Below are 14,255 nucleotides of genomic sequence, written 5' to 3'. Positions count from 1 at the left end.
GTTTCCTGAAGGCTTTTCCACCCTCCGCGAGCCCAGGCAAGGTGGAAAATAGGATATAATGGGGTGAACTAGTGAGTCCCAGGAGTTTGGCTAGTCTGTGAGGGGCTTCCCCCTGGAGAGTTCCATGAGAGGCCTCTCCACGAGAGGCAGGAGAGCTAACTTTCTCTCATCCAGACACTTCCTCCCCTGCAATTCCCCTATCCACTGTGACCAAGCAAGCAGTCTAGGCTCAGGCTGAATGAGAGCCTTTATCAAAAAGTCCCCAAACAATAAATGTTGGCATGGATGCGGAGAGACAGGAACACTCTACACTGCTGGTGGGACTGCAGACTAGTGCAACCTCTGTGGAAAGCAATCTGGAGATACCTTAAACTGATACAAATAGACCTACCATTTGATCCAGCAATCCCATTATTGGGCATCTACCCCAAAGAACAAAAGACATTCTATAAAAAAGACATATACACTCTAATGTTCATAGCAGCACAATTCACAATTGCAAAGATGTGGAAACAACCCAAGTGCCCGTCAATACATGAGTGGATTAATAAAATGTGGTATATGTATACCATGGAGTACTACTCAGCTGTAAGAAATAATGGGGATATAGAATCTCTTATGTTCTCCTGGATAGAGTTGGAACCCATTCTACTAAGTGAAGTATTCCAAGAATGGAAAAATAAGCACCACATGTACTCATCATCAAATTGGCTTCACTGATCATCACCTAAGAGCACATTTAGGAATAACATTAATCAGGTGTCGGGCAGATGTGGGGAGGGAGGGGATGGGTGTATACATACATAATGAGTGCGATGCGCACTGTCTGGGGGATTGACATGCTTGAAGCTTTGACTCGGGGGGGGGTGGGGGGGAAAGGGCAGTATTCGTAACCTAAAATTATGTACCCCCCTAATATGCTGAAATAATTAAAAAAAAGAAAAGTCCCAGACCAGATAGTTTCACAGCCAAATTTTACTAGACCTACAAAGAAGAATTAGAACTCATACTGCAGAAATCATTTCATAATATCGAGAAAGAAGGAATCTTCCCCAACTCAGTCTATGAAGCCAGTATCCAGTATCACCTTAATACCAAAGCCAGGAAAGGACACAACAACAACAACAAAAAAAGAAAACTAGACCAATACCCCTTATGAATATAGATGCAAAAATTCTCAATAAAATTCTAGCAAACTGAATTCAGCAGCACATCAAAAAAATAATTCACCAAGACCAAGTGGGCTTCATCCCAGGAATGCAAGGAAGGCTCAACATATGTAAATCCATAAATGTGATTCATCACATAAACAGAAGCAAAAAAAAAAAAAAAAAAAAGAACATATGACCATCTTAATAGATGTAGAAAAAGCATTTGATAAAATTCAGCACCCTTTCATGATGAAAATCTAAACAAAATAGGCAGCAATGGAACATATCTCACAATTACAAAAACTGTATAGGACAAACCCACAGCCAACATCATACTGAATGGGGAAAAGTTGAAAGCATTTACACTTAGAACTAAAACAAGACAAGGATGTCCACTGTCACCACTTCTATATAACATAGTGTTAGAAGTTCTATCCAGAGCAATCAGTCAAGAGAAGGAAATTAAGAGTATCCATATGGGGAAAGAGGAGGTAAAACTATTGCTCTTTGCTGATGATATGACCTTATATCTAGAAAACTCCAAAGATACTGCCAAGAGACTCCTGGAATTCATAAATAAATTCATCAAAGCCTCACACTACAAAATCATTATACACAAATTAGTAGCATTCCTATATACCAACAACATTCAAGCTGAGAATCAAATCAAAGACTCAATAAGTTTCACAATAACTATAAAGATAATAAAATACCTAGAAACATATTTAACAAAGGAGGTGGAAGATCTCTACAAAGAGAACTAGGAATCACTGAAGAAGGAAATTGAAGATGATATAAACAAATGGAAAAACATATCATGCTCATGGATTAGCAGAATCAACATTGTTGAAATGTCCATACTGCCCAAAGTTACGTACAGATTCAATGCAATCCCCATCAAAATACCAACTTCTTTTTTTGCAGATCCAGAAAAAATAATTCTATGCTTTGTTTGGAACCAGAAAAGAGCCTGGATAGCCAAAGCAACCTTAACCAAAAAGAAAAAATCTGGAGGCATCACTTTATCAGACTTTAAGCTATACTGCAAAGCTACAGTAACCAAAACAGCATGATACTGGCACAAAAATAGAGTCATAGACCAAAGGAGCAGAACAGAGAACCCAGATATAAAACCGTACACATACTGCCATCTGATCTTGGACAAAGCAGACAACAATATACTGGGAAAAAGAATCCCTATTCAATAAATGGTGGGAAAATTGGATAGCCACATGTAGAAGATTAAAACAGGATCCAAATCTCTCACTACTCCTTAAAATTAATTCAAGTTGGGTAACAGACTTAAACCTAAGACATGAAACCATAAGAATTCTAGAAGAAAATGTTGAAAAAACTCCTCTGGATATTGTCCTAGGCAAAGAATTTATGAAGAAGACCTTGAAAGTATTTATAGGAACAACAAAAATAAATAAATGGGACTTGATTAAATTAAAAAAACTTCTGCACAGCCAAGGAAACAATCAACAGAGAGAATACACAACCTACAGAATGGGAGAAAATATTCAAATGCTATACATCCAATAAAAGGCTAATAACTAGAATCTGCAAAGAACTCAACCAAATCAGCAAGAAAAAAAAATCAAATAACCCTATTAAAAACTGGACAAAAGACATGAACAGAATCTTTTCATAAGAAGACAGACTAGCAAGGATGTGGAGAGACAGGAACACTCTTACGCTGCTGGTGGGACTGCAAATTAGTGTGGTGCTCACACAGTAGTAATATTCTTCAGGGATTGGAGGGTTGGGGGTGGGTAAACTCACAATTAGTGGATGCGGTGAGTGTGGTGGGGGGAAAGGGTACACCTCAAATCATGGTTTGGGTGTGGCAAAGTCATAACATGTAACCAAAATGTTTGTACCCCCATAATATACTAAAATAAATAAATAAACAATAATAATAATAAAGAAGATAGACTAATGGCCAATAAGCATATGAAAAAATGCTTAGCGTCACTAATCATCAGGGAAATGCAAATCAAAAATCACAATGAGATATCACCTAACCCCAGTTAGAATGGCTTTTATCAAAAAGTCTCAAAATAACAGATGCTAGTGTGGATGCAGAAAGAAAGGAACACTTACACACTGTTGGTGGGACTGTGAAGTAGTACAACCATTATGGAAAATAGTATGGAGATTTCTCAAAGGGCTAAAAGTAGACCTACCATTTGATCCAGCAATTAATTCCACCTCTGGGTGTTTACCCAAAGGAAAAAAAAAAAGCATTTTATCAAAATGATATTTGCACTTGAATGTTGATTGCAGTACAATTCACAATCACAAAGATGTTGAATCAGCCCAAATCCATATCAATTTGTGAGTGGATTAATAAAATGTGATGTATGTATACAGTGAAGTACTACTCAGCCATAAAAACTGAACTAATACCTTTTGTAACAATCTGGATGGAACTGGAGACCATTCTCTCAAGTGAATTATGGCAAGAATGGTAAAACAAATACTGCATGTACTCACTATTAAATTAGAACTAATGGATCAGCACTCATGTGCACAGATGTAAAATTCGACGGAAATCAAGCAGATTCGAGGGGGGACACGGGGATGGGTGAAATCATACCTAACAGGTGCAATGTACACTATCTGGGTGATGCACACACTTATAACTTTGGTGCAGTACAAAAGCAATCCACATAAGCAAAACATTTGTAACCCCATAATATTCTGGAATAAAAAAATAAATTATCTAGAAAACTTTAAAAAAATACAGAGAGAGAGAGAGAGAGAGAGAGATCCAAGACAAATGCTACACTGAAAGGACATTGGCTTAACAAGCATAAATCAGGACTGCCTTATCAAGCCAGAATATATGACCCTTCTAATTATAAAGTTACTCATTCTTCCATTCCACAAATATTTGCTTAGCACCCATGAAGTTAATGTACTTTCTTAAGAAATGAAGGTGTAAGAAAAGAAAATAGTCTATGATGAAACAGTGCTCATGATTTCAAGGATTAGTCATAATGAAATCTGTCTGCTGTGGTTCAGTTCCATCCTTGGACCGATACCATAAGCCTTACCTCCTTGTCTACCTTATGACAGCCCATCAATCCCTGGCAACTTTTTCTCAGGGTCCTCTATTCCAGTGGTTCTCAAATGCTTGTGTGCATAAACATCATTTGGGAAACTTCATTAAGAAGCACATCACCCCACAACTGGTTCCCAAGATTCTGATTCTCTAATTCTCAGGTGAAGTCAAGAAATCTGCATTTTGAAAAGCACCTCACGTGATTCTGACTCAGGTGAACAGTCCAGCACACATTTCAGAAATGCAACCTAATCCTTCTTGAGTCTGTTTTTTTCACTTTTCTTTAAGTATCATGTCTTCTGAGCTAGGGCTACTCGATGGCCCTTTTTAGATGCATTCTACTATGTCACCATCCTCTTTAGAGTGTTGTAGCTAGATTAAATGCAATCCCTCAATGCAGCACAAAAGCAGCAACATCGAGGGGGACCACCACGGTCTATAACTCAGGCTCTGTATTTCCCTCAATGTAACCTAATAAGCTCTTCTTTTTGTGCATCAAATGACACTGAGGCCATCTATGAATGAATAACCATCAAGCTATATCTTTCCAATATTGTACCAAAACACTTGAGTATGATTATCTAGGCAATGGAATATTTATTTAAGTGAATTCTACAGTAAGTCCTGCTTTCTTTATCAAAACTCCAAAATATAGTCAGTCTGATGTGTTTGGTTTCTCCCTTATCCTTCTCTCCCTCCCTCCCTTTCCCTTTCCTTCCAACAGAGGTTATTCCTGGCAAAGTCTGTGCAAGGGAGTATGATACCACCTGAGAAGCAAAACAGACCCAGATACAAATCATGTTACTCTAGTCTTGGAGCAACCTTCAAAGAAAAACAAATTCCATACCAGCCAAAACCTGAGTGGAGGCCAAGAACTGCCAACGGATTTGGAAGGCCCAAACCCCTACAGAAATGTGGCTTCTAACCACCTCCTAGAGAGCCTATCAGTTGAGCATGAAAGCGAGTTGGAATTTTGTTATTTACAAACCCATCACTAAATTCAGTGTTTTGTATTTTATTTCCATAGCAGACTTAACTCATCTTCATGAAAATCCCAAATAAAGCTAACAACACAGCAGACAAGGATAATTCAGAGCTATGCAGAGTTCCCCTACGCTTAATGTTGCCACGAGTTCTTCAATTCCCATTTACGAAGATGCATAATGAGAATTTAAAAGATGCAATATGTTTGAATAAAGTAGAGCTATCGACCGAAATGGAATCGTTTGTGGGCTATCAGAATCAATACAACATTTTTCTTATATACTCATGAATATGTGACTTTATAGTTAAGCCAAAGTCAGCCCATTGCACTTATGCCTTAAATTTAAATAGAGAACATTGGCAAGTCCCATGGGGAGAAGAAGTAAAACCATAAATGAGGTCCTGGTTTTCTTGTATATACAACTGTATGAACAAGGAAAGGGAAATGATATCCTGATGGTAGTAAAGGCAGCAACGTCAAAGTCAGACCCCTTGAGCATTAACATTAAAAAAAAAAAAAATTACAGTTACAATACTTTCTTTTTAACCCACATTGCTTCTGCGAAGATAACTTTAAAAAGTCAAGAACAACATTGATATATGTTCAAAATTATCCTCGGGGGTTTTGCCTGGTGCTTTTCGTAGGGAAAGGTAAATTGTTTTTGAGCCCTTTGGCAGCCCCAAAATTCGGTGTGGGTAAGGAAAAGATGTTTTATTTTTATTTTATGGGGATAAAAAAGGAATAGTAAATAGGTACTCTTAGTTATTTGATTTCTGCTTTCAGAACATCTTTTTGGGACATTTTTAAATTTGGCACTCTGGAAGTAATAGTTCCTAAAAACAAAAGATACCTTAGCTTCAAAATGCTTGCGGTATGGATGTGATATTCACAAAGGAGAATCCAACTAACAAATCCCCCATAATATTTTTGAAGAAATGGAGTGCCCACTCTATTCAAATAGCCATACACACTCATTGTTCCAGGACTTACTCAATTGTGAGGTTTCTTTTAGTTGCCCAACACAGAACAGATTTTATTGTTAAAGGAGCCAGGCAGACAATGTAGAAAACATCTAGTTCAGCATTCTCATATAAAAGTGAGGTCCGGAGACATACTTAAAAAGACAGGCTAATTATCACTGAATAATGAGAAAGCAAAAGACCTTTTCAAGTATTCTGGATACACTATGCACTGAGTTATGGTGCATAATGCCAAAGTTTTTCACCTAAAAGAAACAAAAGATCATTTGCCTATTATCTGAGCTGGCTTCCTCGGCATTAATGTATGTATACATGGGACCCTTGCCTAGCCAGTCTGCAGCAGTAGGAAAGCAAGATTCCTGTGAAACACTCTCCTTAGGTAGCCCAGAAAACCACTTCTTCTACATTCTATTTCAGTGATAAGCAAATATGGCCGTCTGCTAACCTCATTAGTCCTCTGAAACCAGCGGAAACTTGCTGGCCTGTTTCCTATTGTGCTTAACAAGGCCACTCTTCACTCGGTTAATTCCCCAGGTCCAAAGGCTTGGGCCACCCTGGCCTATTCTTTTTTTGTTGCCAGCAGCATTCCAACAGGACCAAATACTAATGATCAATAGATACTCCCCTCCTTTCTTACCACTGAAATGGCTTTAGGCCCGTGCATTCTTTTACTGTACTATTTTAATAGTTTTTTTCCTAGTTTTTTTTTTTCTTTTAAACTGGGCCTAAACTCCAAAATACCTCCTGATAAATCTTTCTGAAATATAAATCTAATTCTCACTAGTTACCTGCTCAGAATGCTTCAGTAATTTCCCTATCATTTACAGAAATAAGTCTGAATTCAGCATAGCACGGCATGGCATAGGAATTCTCTATGGTTTGGCCTCAGCCAATTTTTCTAAGCTCTCATCCTATTTCTTGCTTCCACCTCATCTTCCCCCTGCTCAGTGCCCCGTCTCATACTAAAACGCATGCCAAGTATTGTTTTCATTTTATGCCTTAGGTGGTATTGTCTTCTATGCCTAAAATATCCTCTCCTTCTCCAACATCCTGTCCAAATAGCAAATACCCTCTTGCCTCCCACATCATGAGTGATCTTTTATAAGAAGCCTTTTCTATGGTCTTCTCACCTAGATGCTCTGTTATCTTGTCTACAATAGTTTATTAACTCACTCATTTACATATTTATCTTCTGCTCCCACAGCACTCTTTGATTTTATGTCAGTGGCAAAATACATGCTAGATGCATTTCACATGTGGCACATTTCAGGGGCACATTGTGAATTAGATCCAAGCGCAGTAATCTTGCCCCCTTTATTCCTACTTAAAACCAAAAATAAAAATATTAGTGAAGAAGAATGAGTTTCTAAAAGAGAGATCTTTAGAACAATATAATTTATATGCTTCAGCGCTTTACTAGCAAAAGTGTGATTCACGCCGCTGATGATCTCTTAAAAACCAGTGTTTTGAGATGCTGCAAATGGGGAATTGGTTATCTTCATCTTTGTAACTCAGGGCCTAGCACATAGTAGGTGATGAATAAACATTTTGCTGAGTAAACAAGTAAAGGAACCGCAGATTGATGTTTCAGTATGAACATCTGGGATTTTTAACCTCTGGCAGGGGATAATTATGCCAAGTAAGACTCATAAAAGTTAATCTATAACACAAACTATTCTAATAAAAATTATTTTTTACTTTACTTTCCTTGGAAATGTGCATTAAAAGGACAAATATATCATTTATTTAACTATTTATGTCCTTTCTTTATGGATGCCAGCTATAAGGCACTGTATCAAAAATAAGCCCCATGTATAAATCAAGTTGAAGGTAAAGCTAAAAAGAACTATTTCTATTTCCAATTAATTACTACTTCTTTAGGCTGATTTCAGTCTTCCTTTTTTTTTTTTTTTTTTAATTCAATTCTGTCAAATACACACACACATCATTTAGCAGGGAAAAACTATGAGAGAAATTAAAACTTTGAGAGAATTTCCACGTTTACAGAAGAAGAGGAGTGAGGAATGAAAATGGATTTTACTTTGGGGAGGTGATACTAGAAGCCAAAAAATAAAGAGGCAATTCTGTGAGTGATCCCAATGGGTACTTTCATCTGATAGCATTTGGTGTGTCACAAATCAATTCAAAACTTGGTGACTTAAAACAACTGTTGCTTTAACTTACTGATTTTCAGTTCAACAATTTGCAGCTGAGAGTCTGCTGTTCTAGGCCAAGTTGCTGGAGCTCACTCAGGTGTCTGGGATCAGCTAAAAGCTGGCTGAAAGTTAGGGCATCTTGGTCCTCCTCCAAATGATTTATCATCCAGCAGGACAGCTCAGGCTTGTTCTCCTGGCATGGCAGATTTCCAAAAGCAAGAGTGGAAACAAGGTCTCCAAAGGCCTATGCTTGAACTGACACGTCATTTCTGCTGCTGTCCTATCGTCCAAAGCAAGTAATAAGAACTGATTCAAGGGGTGGGGATATAGGCTACTTACTCCTCTTCAGTGACAGACAAATTGTAAAGTAACATTGCAAAGGAGTATGTCCTCAGGAAAGGGAATAATTTGTTTTCATTTTGCAATCTAGCAGATTTTGGTGAATTTGAGGACAGTAGTCCCAACCTGAAGCTAATCAGACATAGATCCCAAGCAGAAAGGGAGTTTGCTCTTTCTCAGAACAAGAGCTAGAACAATGTTCTCAGCTTTGAGCTGGAACATAAAAGGTGAAATGAAAAAGAAAAGATAGCTATTGATATGATTTATTTAAAGAAATAAAACTGGGAAGAGCTTCATTTCTCTAGTTCTATATGTCTTTTTCTGCTTTTTTGTTGCTTTGTTGCACTAGCTTTCACAACTTTCAGTATGACCTTGAACAGAACTAAAGTATTTATGGATATCCTTTCTTGTTCTTGATCTTAGAGGGGAAGCAGTTAGTCTTTCATCATTAAGTATAATGTTGACTGTAGGTATTTCAGAGATGCATTTTATTAGGTTAGAAGTTTCCTTCTATTGCTATTTTTTGAGAATTTTTTCATGAATGGGTATTAAATTTTGTCAATGTTTTTTCTACATCAGTTGAGGCAATCATATCTTTTTTCTGCTTCAAACTCTTAATGTGAACTCATCCAACCTGGCATTTCTGAAATAAACCACTCTCTGTCATGATGTATTACCTTTTTATGTATTATTAAATTTGCTTGCTGGTACTGTCTTAAGACAATAAGATGTTTCTTCATCTACTTTCATGAGGGATATTGGTCTGTAGTTTTCTTATAATATTTTTGTCTGGTTTGGTACCAATTTTGATAAAAATGAGTTGAAAAATGTCCATTCCTCTGCTACTTTATAAAATAATTTGTGAAATATTGGCATCTTTTATTCATTAAATATTTGATATAATTCACCAGTGAAGCCATGTGAGCCTTCAGTTCTCTTTGAGGGGAAGTTTTTAATTACAGTTTAAATAGCTATAGGGCTATTCAAGTTTTTTATTTCTTAAGTTAGTTCTGGCAATTTGTCCATTTCAAGGAATGTGTTCATTTTTTAATCGAAACTTACAAATTATTTGACGTACACTTGTTTAATAATTCCTTGTTATAGTTTTAATTTCTATAGGTTCTGCAACCTAATTTCTATAGGTTCTTCATTCTTGATATTGGTAATTTGTGTCCTCTCTCTTTTTCATTGCTCTAACTAGAGGTTTATAAATTTTATTAATCTTTTCAAAGAACCAGGTTTTTGTTTCATTAATTTCTTCCTATTGTTTGTTCATTGTCCATTACATTGATTTCTGCTATTATTTCCTTACTTCTCCTAACTGAGTTTAATTTGCACCACTTTTCCTAGTTTTTTAAGGTGAAAGCTATAAAAACCATTGATTTTAGGCATTTATTATTTTCTAATATAAGCATTTAAAATACAAATGTCCTTGTAAGCATTGTTTTAACTTCAATCAACAAATTTTAATGTGCTGTGATTTCATCCTAATTCAGTTCAAAATATTTTCTAATATCTCTTGTGATTTTTTTTTTTTTTTTTGGCCCATGGGTTAGTGGCATTGTAATGTTTATCCTCAAATATTTGGGGATTTAAAAAATATATTTTATTATTGATTTCTAATTTAACTCCATTGTTGTTAACAAACGTATTCTACATGATTATAACCCTTATAAATTTATTGAAACTTTTTGTATTACTTAACATAGTTTGTAAATGTTCTGTGTGCCCTGGAAGATGATGTGTATATTCTGCTTATGTTGGTAGGAATGATCTATAAATGATAATTAGGTCAAATTGGTTGATAGTGTTATTCATGACTACCAAATTCTTGCTGATTTTATGTCTACTTATTCTATCAATTACTCAAAGATGACTTTTCACTTTTCCTTCATGTATTTTGAACCTTTGTTATTGGGTGTATGCATATTAGAAATTAGGTTTTCGTTGTCACTATAAAATACTCTTCTTTATCCCTAGTAATATTTCTTGTTATGAAATTTACTTTGTCAGATATTAATATCTTTAAATTGTTATTAGTTAGCATAGTAAATCTTTTTTTATTCATTTTACTTGTAGCCTATTTTTTTAATAGTTAGTGCATGTATTTTCTAGACAGAAAATAGTTAAGCCTTGCCTAAAAAAAGTCTGATGATCTTTGCTTTTCACCTGAAGTGTTTAGACTATTTACACTTAATATAATTATTAATAGGGTTTCATTTAAATCTTCCATCTTACTACTTCTTTTCTATTTATGCAGCTATTCTTTATTTCTTTCTTCCTCATTTTCTGCTCCATTTTGGGTAATTATCTATTTTTTAATAATTATGTCATTTTTATTCTTGACTTTTAAGCTAAATTTTCTTGTTTAATTTCTTAATAGTTGTTCTGGAGTTTACAATATGTACAATATGCATTCCTCACCTATCACATTCTACCTTCAAATAATACTATACCACTTAACATATAAGGTAAAACCCTTAAAACAGTATACTTCCATTTCCTCTCATGAACTTTGTTCTACTTTTGTCACACATTTTATTTTCCATATGTTATCAACATCATAAATACTGTATCATTATATTTTTTAAAAATTTAGAAAAGATAAAAAAGTCTTTAATATTTGATCACACATTTATTACTTCTGGCTCTTTTCATATCTTGGTGTAGATCCAGATTTCCATTGGTTATCATTTTCTTTCTACCTGAAAAATTCCCTTTAATATTTTTTACAGAGCAGTTCTGCTGGCAGCAAAGTTTTATAGCTTTTCTTTGCCTAATTTTGTTTGTATTTTGGAATATTTTTAGAGTGACACATATGTTTGTTGTTTCATTCTTTAAGCACTTTAAAGATCATCTGGCTTGCACAGTTTAATTCAAGATGTCTGTAGTTATTCTTATCTTTGTTCCTTTGTAATGAAAGAATTATCTATGAGAGTATATTTCTGACACAATAATGCTCACAATGAATTGATCCATATAGAGTTGACATACAATTTTAGAAAAGTTGCCAATTTCTAAAATTATGTATAGAATTCTGTTTTTGGACTTACTTTGAATCTGTTACTTTGATGGTTATGACATAATCCTATGGCCCTTGAGAGAATAGTTTACTACGGTAATCTTTCACTCTACTAGGTATGGTCAACCTTCTGTAATATGGCTTTTTTTCCTACCCCTAATTATCTCCATTCTGTCCAATCTAAATGTTCTCCTTTTATCATTCCTCATAACCTTATTTAACACTCTTGCCTCCTCATTCTTAACACCTCTTATTAATTTGACTTCTGTAATACTACACTCTCCTGATGTGGCTTATTGATCACTTCTCAGTATTTTCTGTGACCTCATTCTCTTCTCAAGCTTTAAATATTTACTCAGGACTCTGTCTTAAGTGTTCCTTTCTTCTGTATCTATGCTTCTTCCTTAGGTGATCTCAATCATCTTTACACCTCTTCCTGACTTACCTCACTTTTAATACACCCATCACCTTTAACCTGTTCTCCAATCACTAGTCCCAGTGACTTATTTTTTAAAATATAAATTCATTTTAAGCATAACATATATATTTAAAATATAAACATAAGTCATTACCCTGCTTAAAAACCTGTAACAATTGCACTTAGGCTATAAAACAAAATCTAAAAAATGGTGTTTTGTCCTAAATTTCAACCACTTAGGACTATTTTTAATTCAGGAATTTTGCAGATGCTTTACACTTTCTTCATTGTGTTAATTCCTATTCATCCTCCACATCTCAGATTAAGTGAGATTTGTATTAGTCAGGGCTCTCCAGAGAAACAGAACCAATAGGATATTTCTATATCTATATATCTACAGCTATATCTGTATGCTATGATTTTAATTTTTGCATCTCCTCTAAAATTCACATTGAAACTTGATCCCCAGTGCAACAAAATCAAAAAGTAGGGTCTTTAGTTGGTGATTAGGCCATGAGAGATTGTCATCCACTAATGGATGGGATTAGTGCCTAATCAAAGGGCTGGAGGGAAACAGGCCATTTTTGCCCTTCCACCATGTGATGTCACAGTGTCTGTCTCCTGCAGGATGCAGCATTCAAGGTACCATCTTGGAAGCAGAGACCAGGCCCTTACCAGACACCAAACCTGCCAGCACCTGACCTTGAATTCTAGCCTCTAGAATGGTAAGAAATAATTTTCTACTATTTATAAATTACTCTCAGATATTTTGTTATAGTAGCATAAACATATGAAGACACTACATACACACACACACACATACACACACACAGACACATGCATAAATTTTAGGGAGAAGGTCATGCAGTTGTGGAAGCTTATCAGTCTCAAAATCTGCAGTCAGCAAGCTGGCATCCAGCAGAGCCAGTGGTATAGTTCCAGTCCAGGTGTCTACAAGCTTGGGACAACCTAGGAAGAGAAGGTGTTTCAGTTTGTGTCCAAAGGCATGAAAAAAACCCATGTCTCAGCTTAAAGGCAGATAGGCAGGAAGGGTTTCCTCTTTGTCATATTCAGGCCTTCAGTTGATTGCGTGATGCCCATCCGCAGTCAGGAGGGCCATCTTCACTACCCAGTCAGCCCATTCAAATGCTAACCTCATTCGCATGTTTGGCCAACATTAGATGGTTTGGTCAGTGATGGACTGCCTATACAACAGAAGCCACTAGGAGCTGAAAAATCCTATTGTCTAGTGACATCATAGCAGTCATAACATCTTAGCATAACGCATTACCTTTTCTATGTTTAGATACACAAATACTTACCATTGTGTTATAATTGCCTACAGCATTCAGTATAGTAACATGCTGCACAGGTTTGTAGCCTGGGAGCAATAGGCTACACCATAGAGGCTAGGTGTGTAGTAGGCTGTACCATCTAGGTTTGTGTAAGTGCATTCTATGATGTTCACACAATGACAAAATCACCTAACAATGCATTTCTCAGAACATATTCCTGTCATTAATGACACATGACTATATCTGGGCATCCTGTGGCCCAGTCAAGTTGACACATAAAATTAACCATCATACCATCTAGGACCTACAAATCTAAATAAGTCCTACTGTATCCTGTTTATTCTCTTTATTATACATGTCACCGTTTGTTTGTTGTTTGTCCCTTTATTTATGCATTTGTTTAATGTGCATGTATGTAGGCTCCATGTACTGTAAGCCTATGTAGTGTAGCTCTTGATTGTTTTGGTCCCCATCACACATTTAATGCCTAACATAGCACTTAACTATCTCTAGGATTAAAATTCTAAATAGTGTTTAGATCACATTTAATATAGACGCTCACATTTAATATGAATGTAGCATTCAATTATGCTACCTGCTTTCATATGTTATACTGGAATATTATGATAATATCTGGCTGGTATTTTTTATAAACTCTATGCCAATATATGAATTCATGGAGTTGAAGTTTTATTGTTTTTTTTTTTAATTTAATTACTCATTCTTTGAACTTTTGTAGTTGCAGTGAATTTTAAAAGCCTTAAGACTGGGCATGGTGGCTCATGCCTGTAACCCCAACATTTTGAGAGGCCAAGGCAGGATGATCACTTGAGGCCAAG

At 35.8% G+C, this 14,255-nt stretch overlaps 1 long non-coding RNA gene across 1 annotated transcript in view; it reads left to right on the top strand.

Moving 5' to 3' along the window:
• LOC138399004 (uncharacterized) overlaps positions 1-14,255 on the top strand; it is a 219,547-nt gene that overhangs the window by 110,247 nt on the left and 95,045 nt on the right. Inside the window, exon 3 of the long non-coding RNA XR_011236076.1 lies at positions 12,749-12,846. This is a non-coding gene — a long non-coding RNA (uncharacterized lncRNA). The remainder of the gene's footprint in view (positions 1-12,748; positions 12,847-14,255) is intronic.

The sequence above is a fragment of the Eulemur rufifrons genome, chromosome 18 (genome assembly GCF_041146395.1).
Source record: "Eulemur rufifrons isolate Redbay chromosome 18, OSU_ERuf_1, whole genome shotgun sequence".
NCBI lineage: Eukaryota > Metazoa > Chordata > Mammalia > Primates > Lemuridae > Eulemur > Eulemur rufifrons.
Note: the sequence above shows the minus strand (reverse complement) of the source record. Positions and strands in the feature narration are given on the sequence as shown.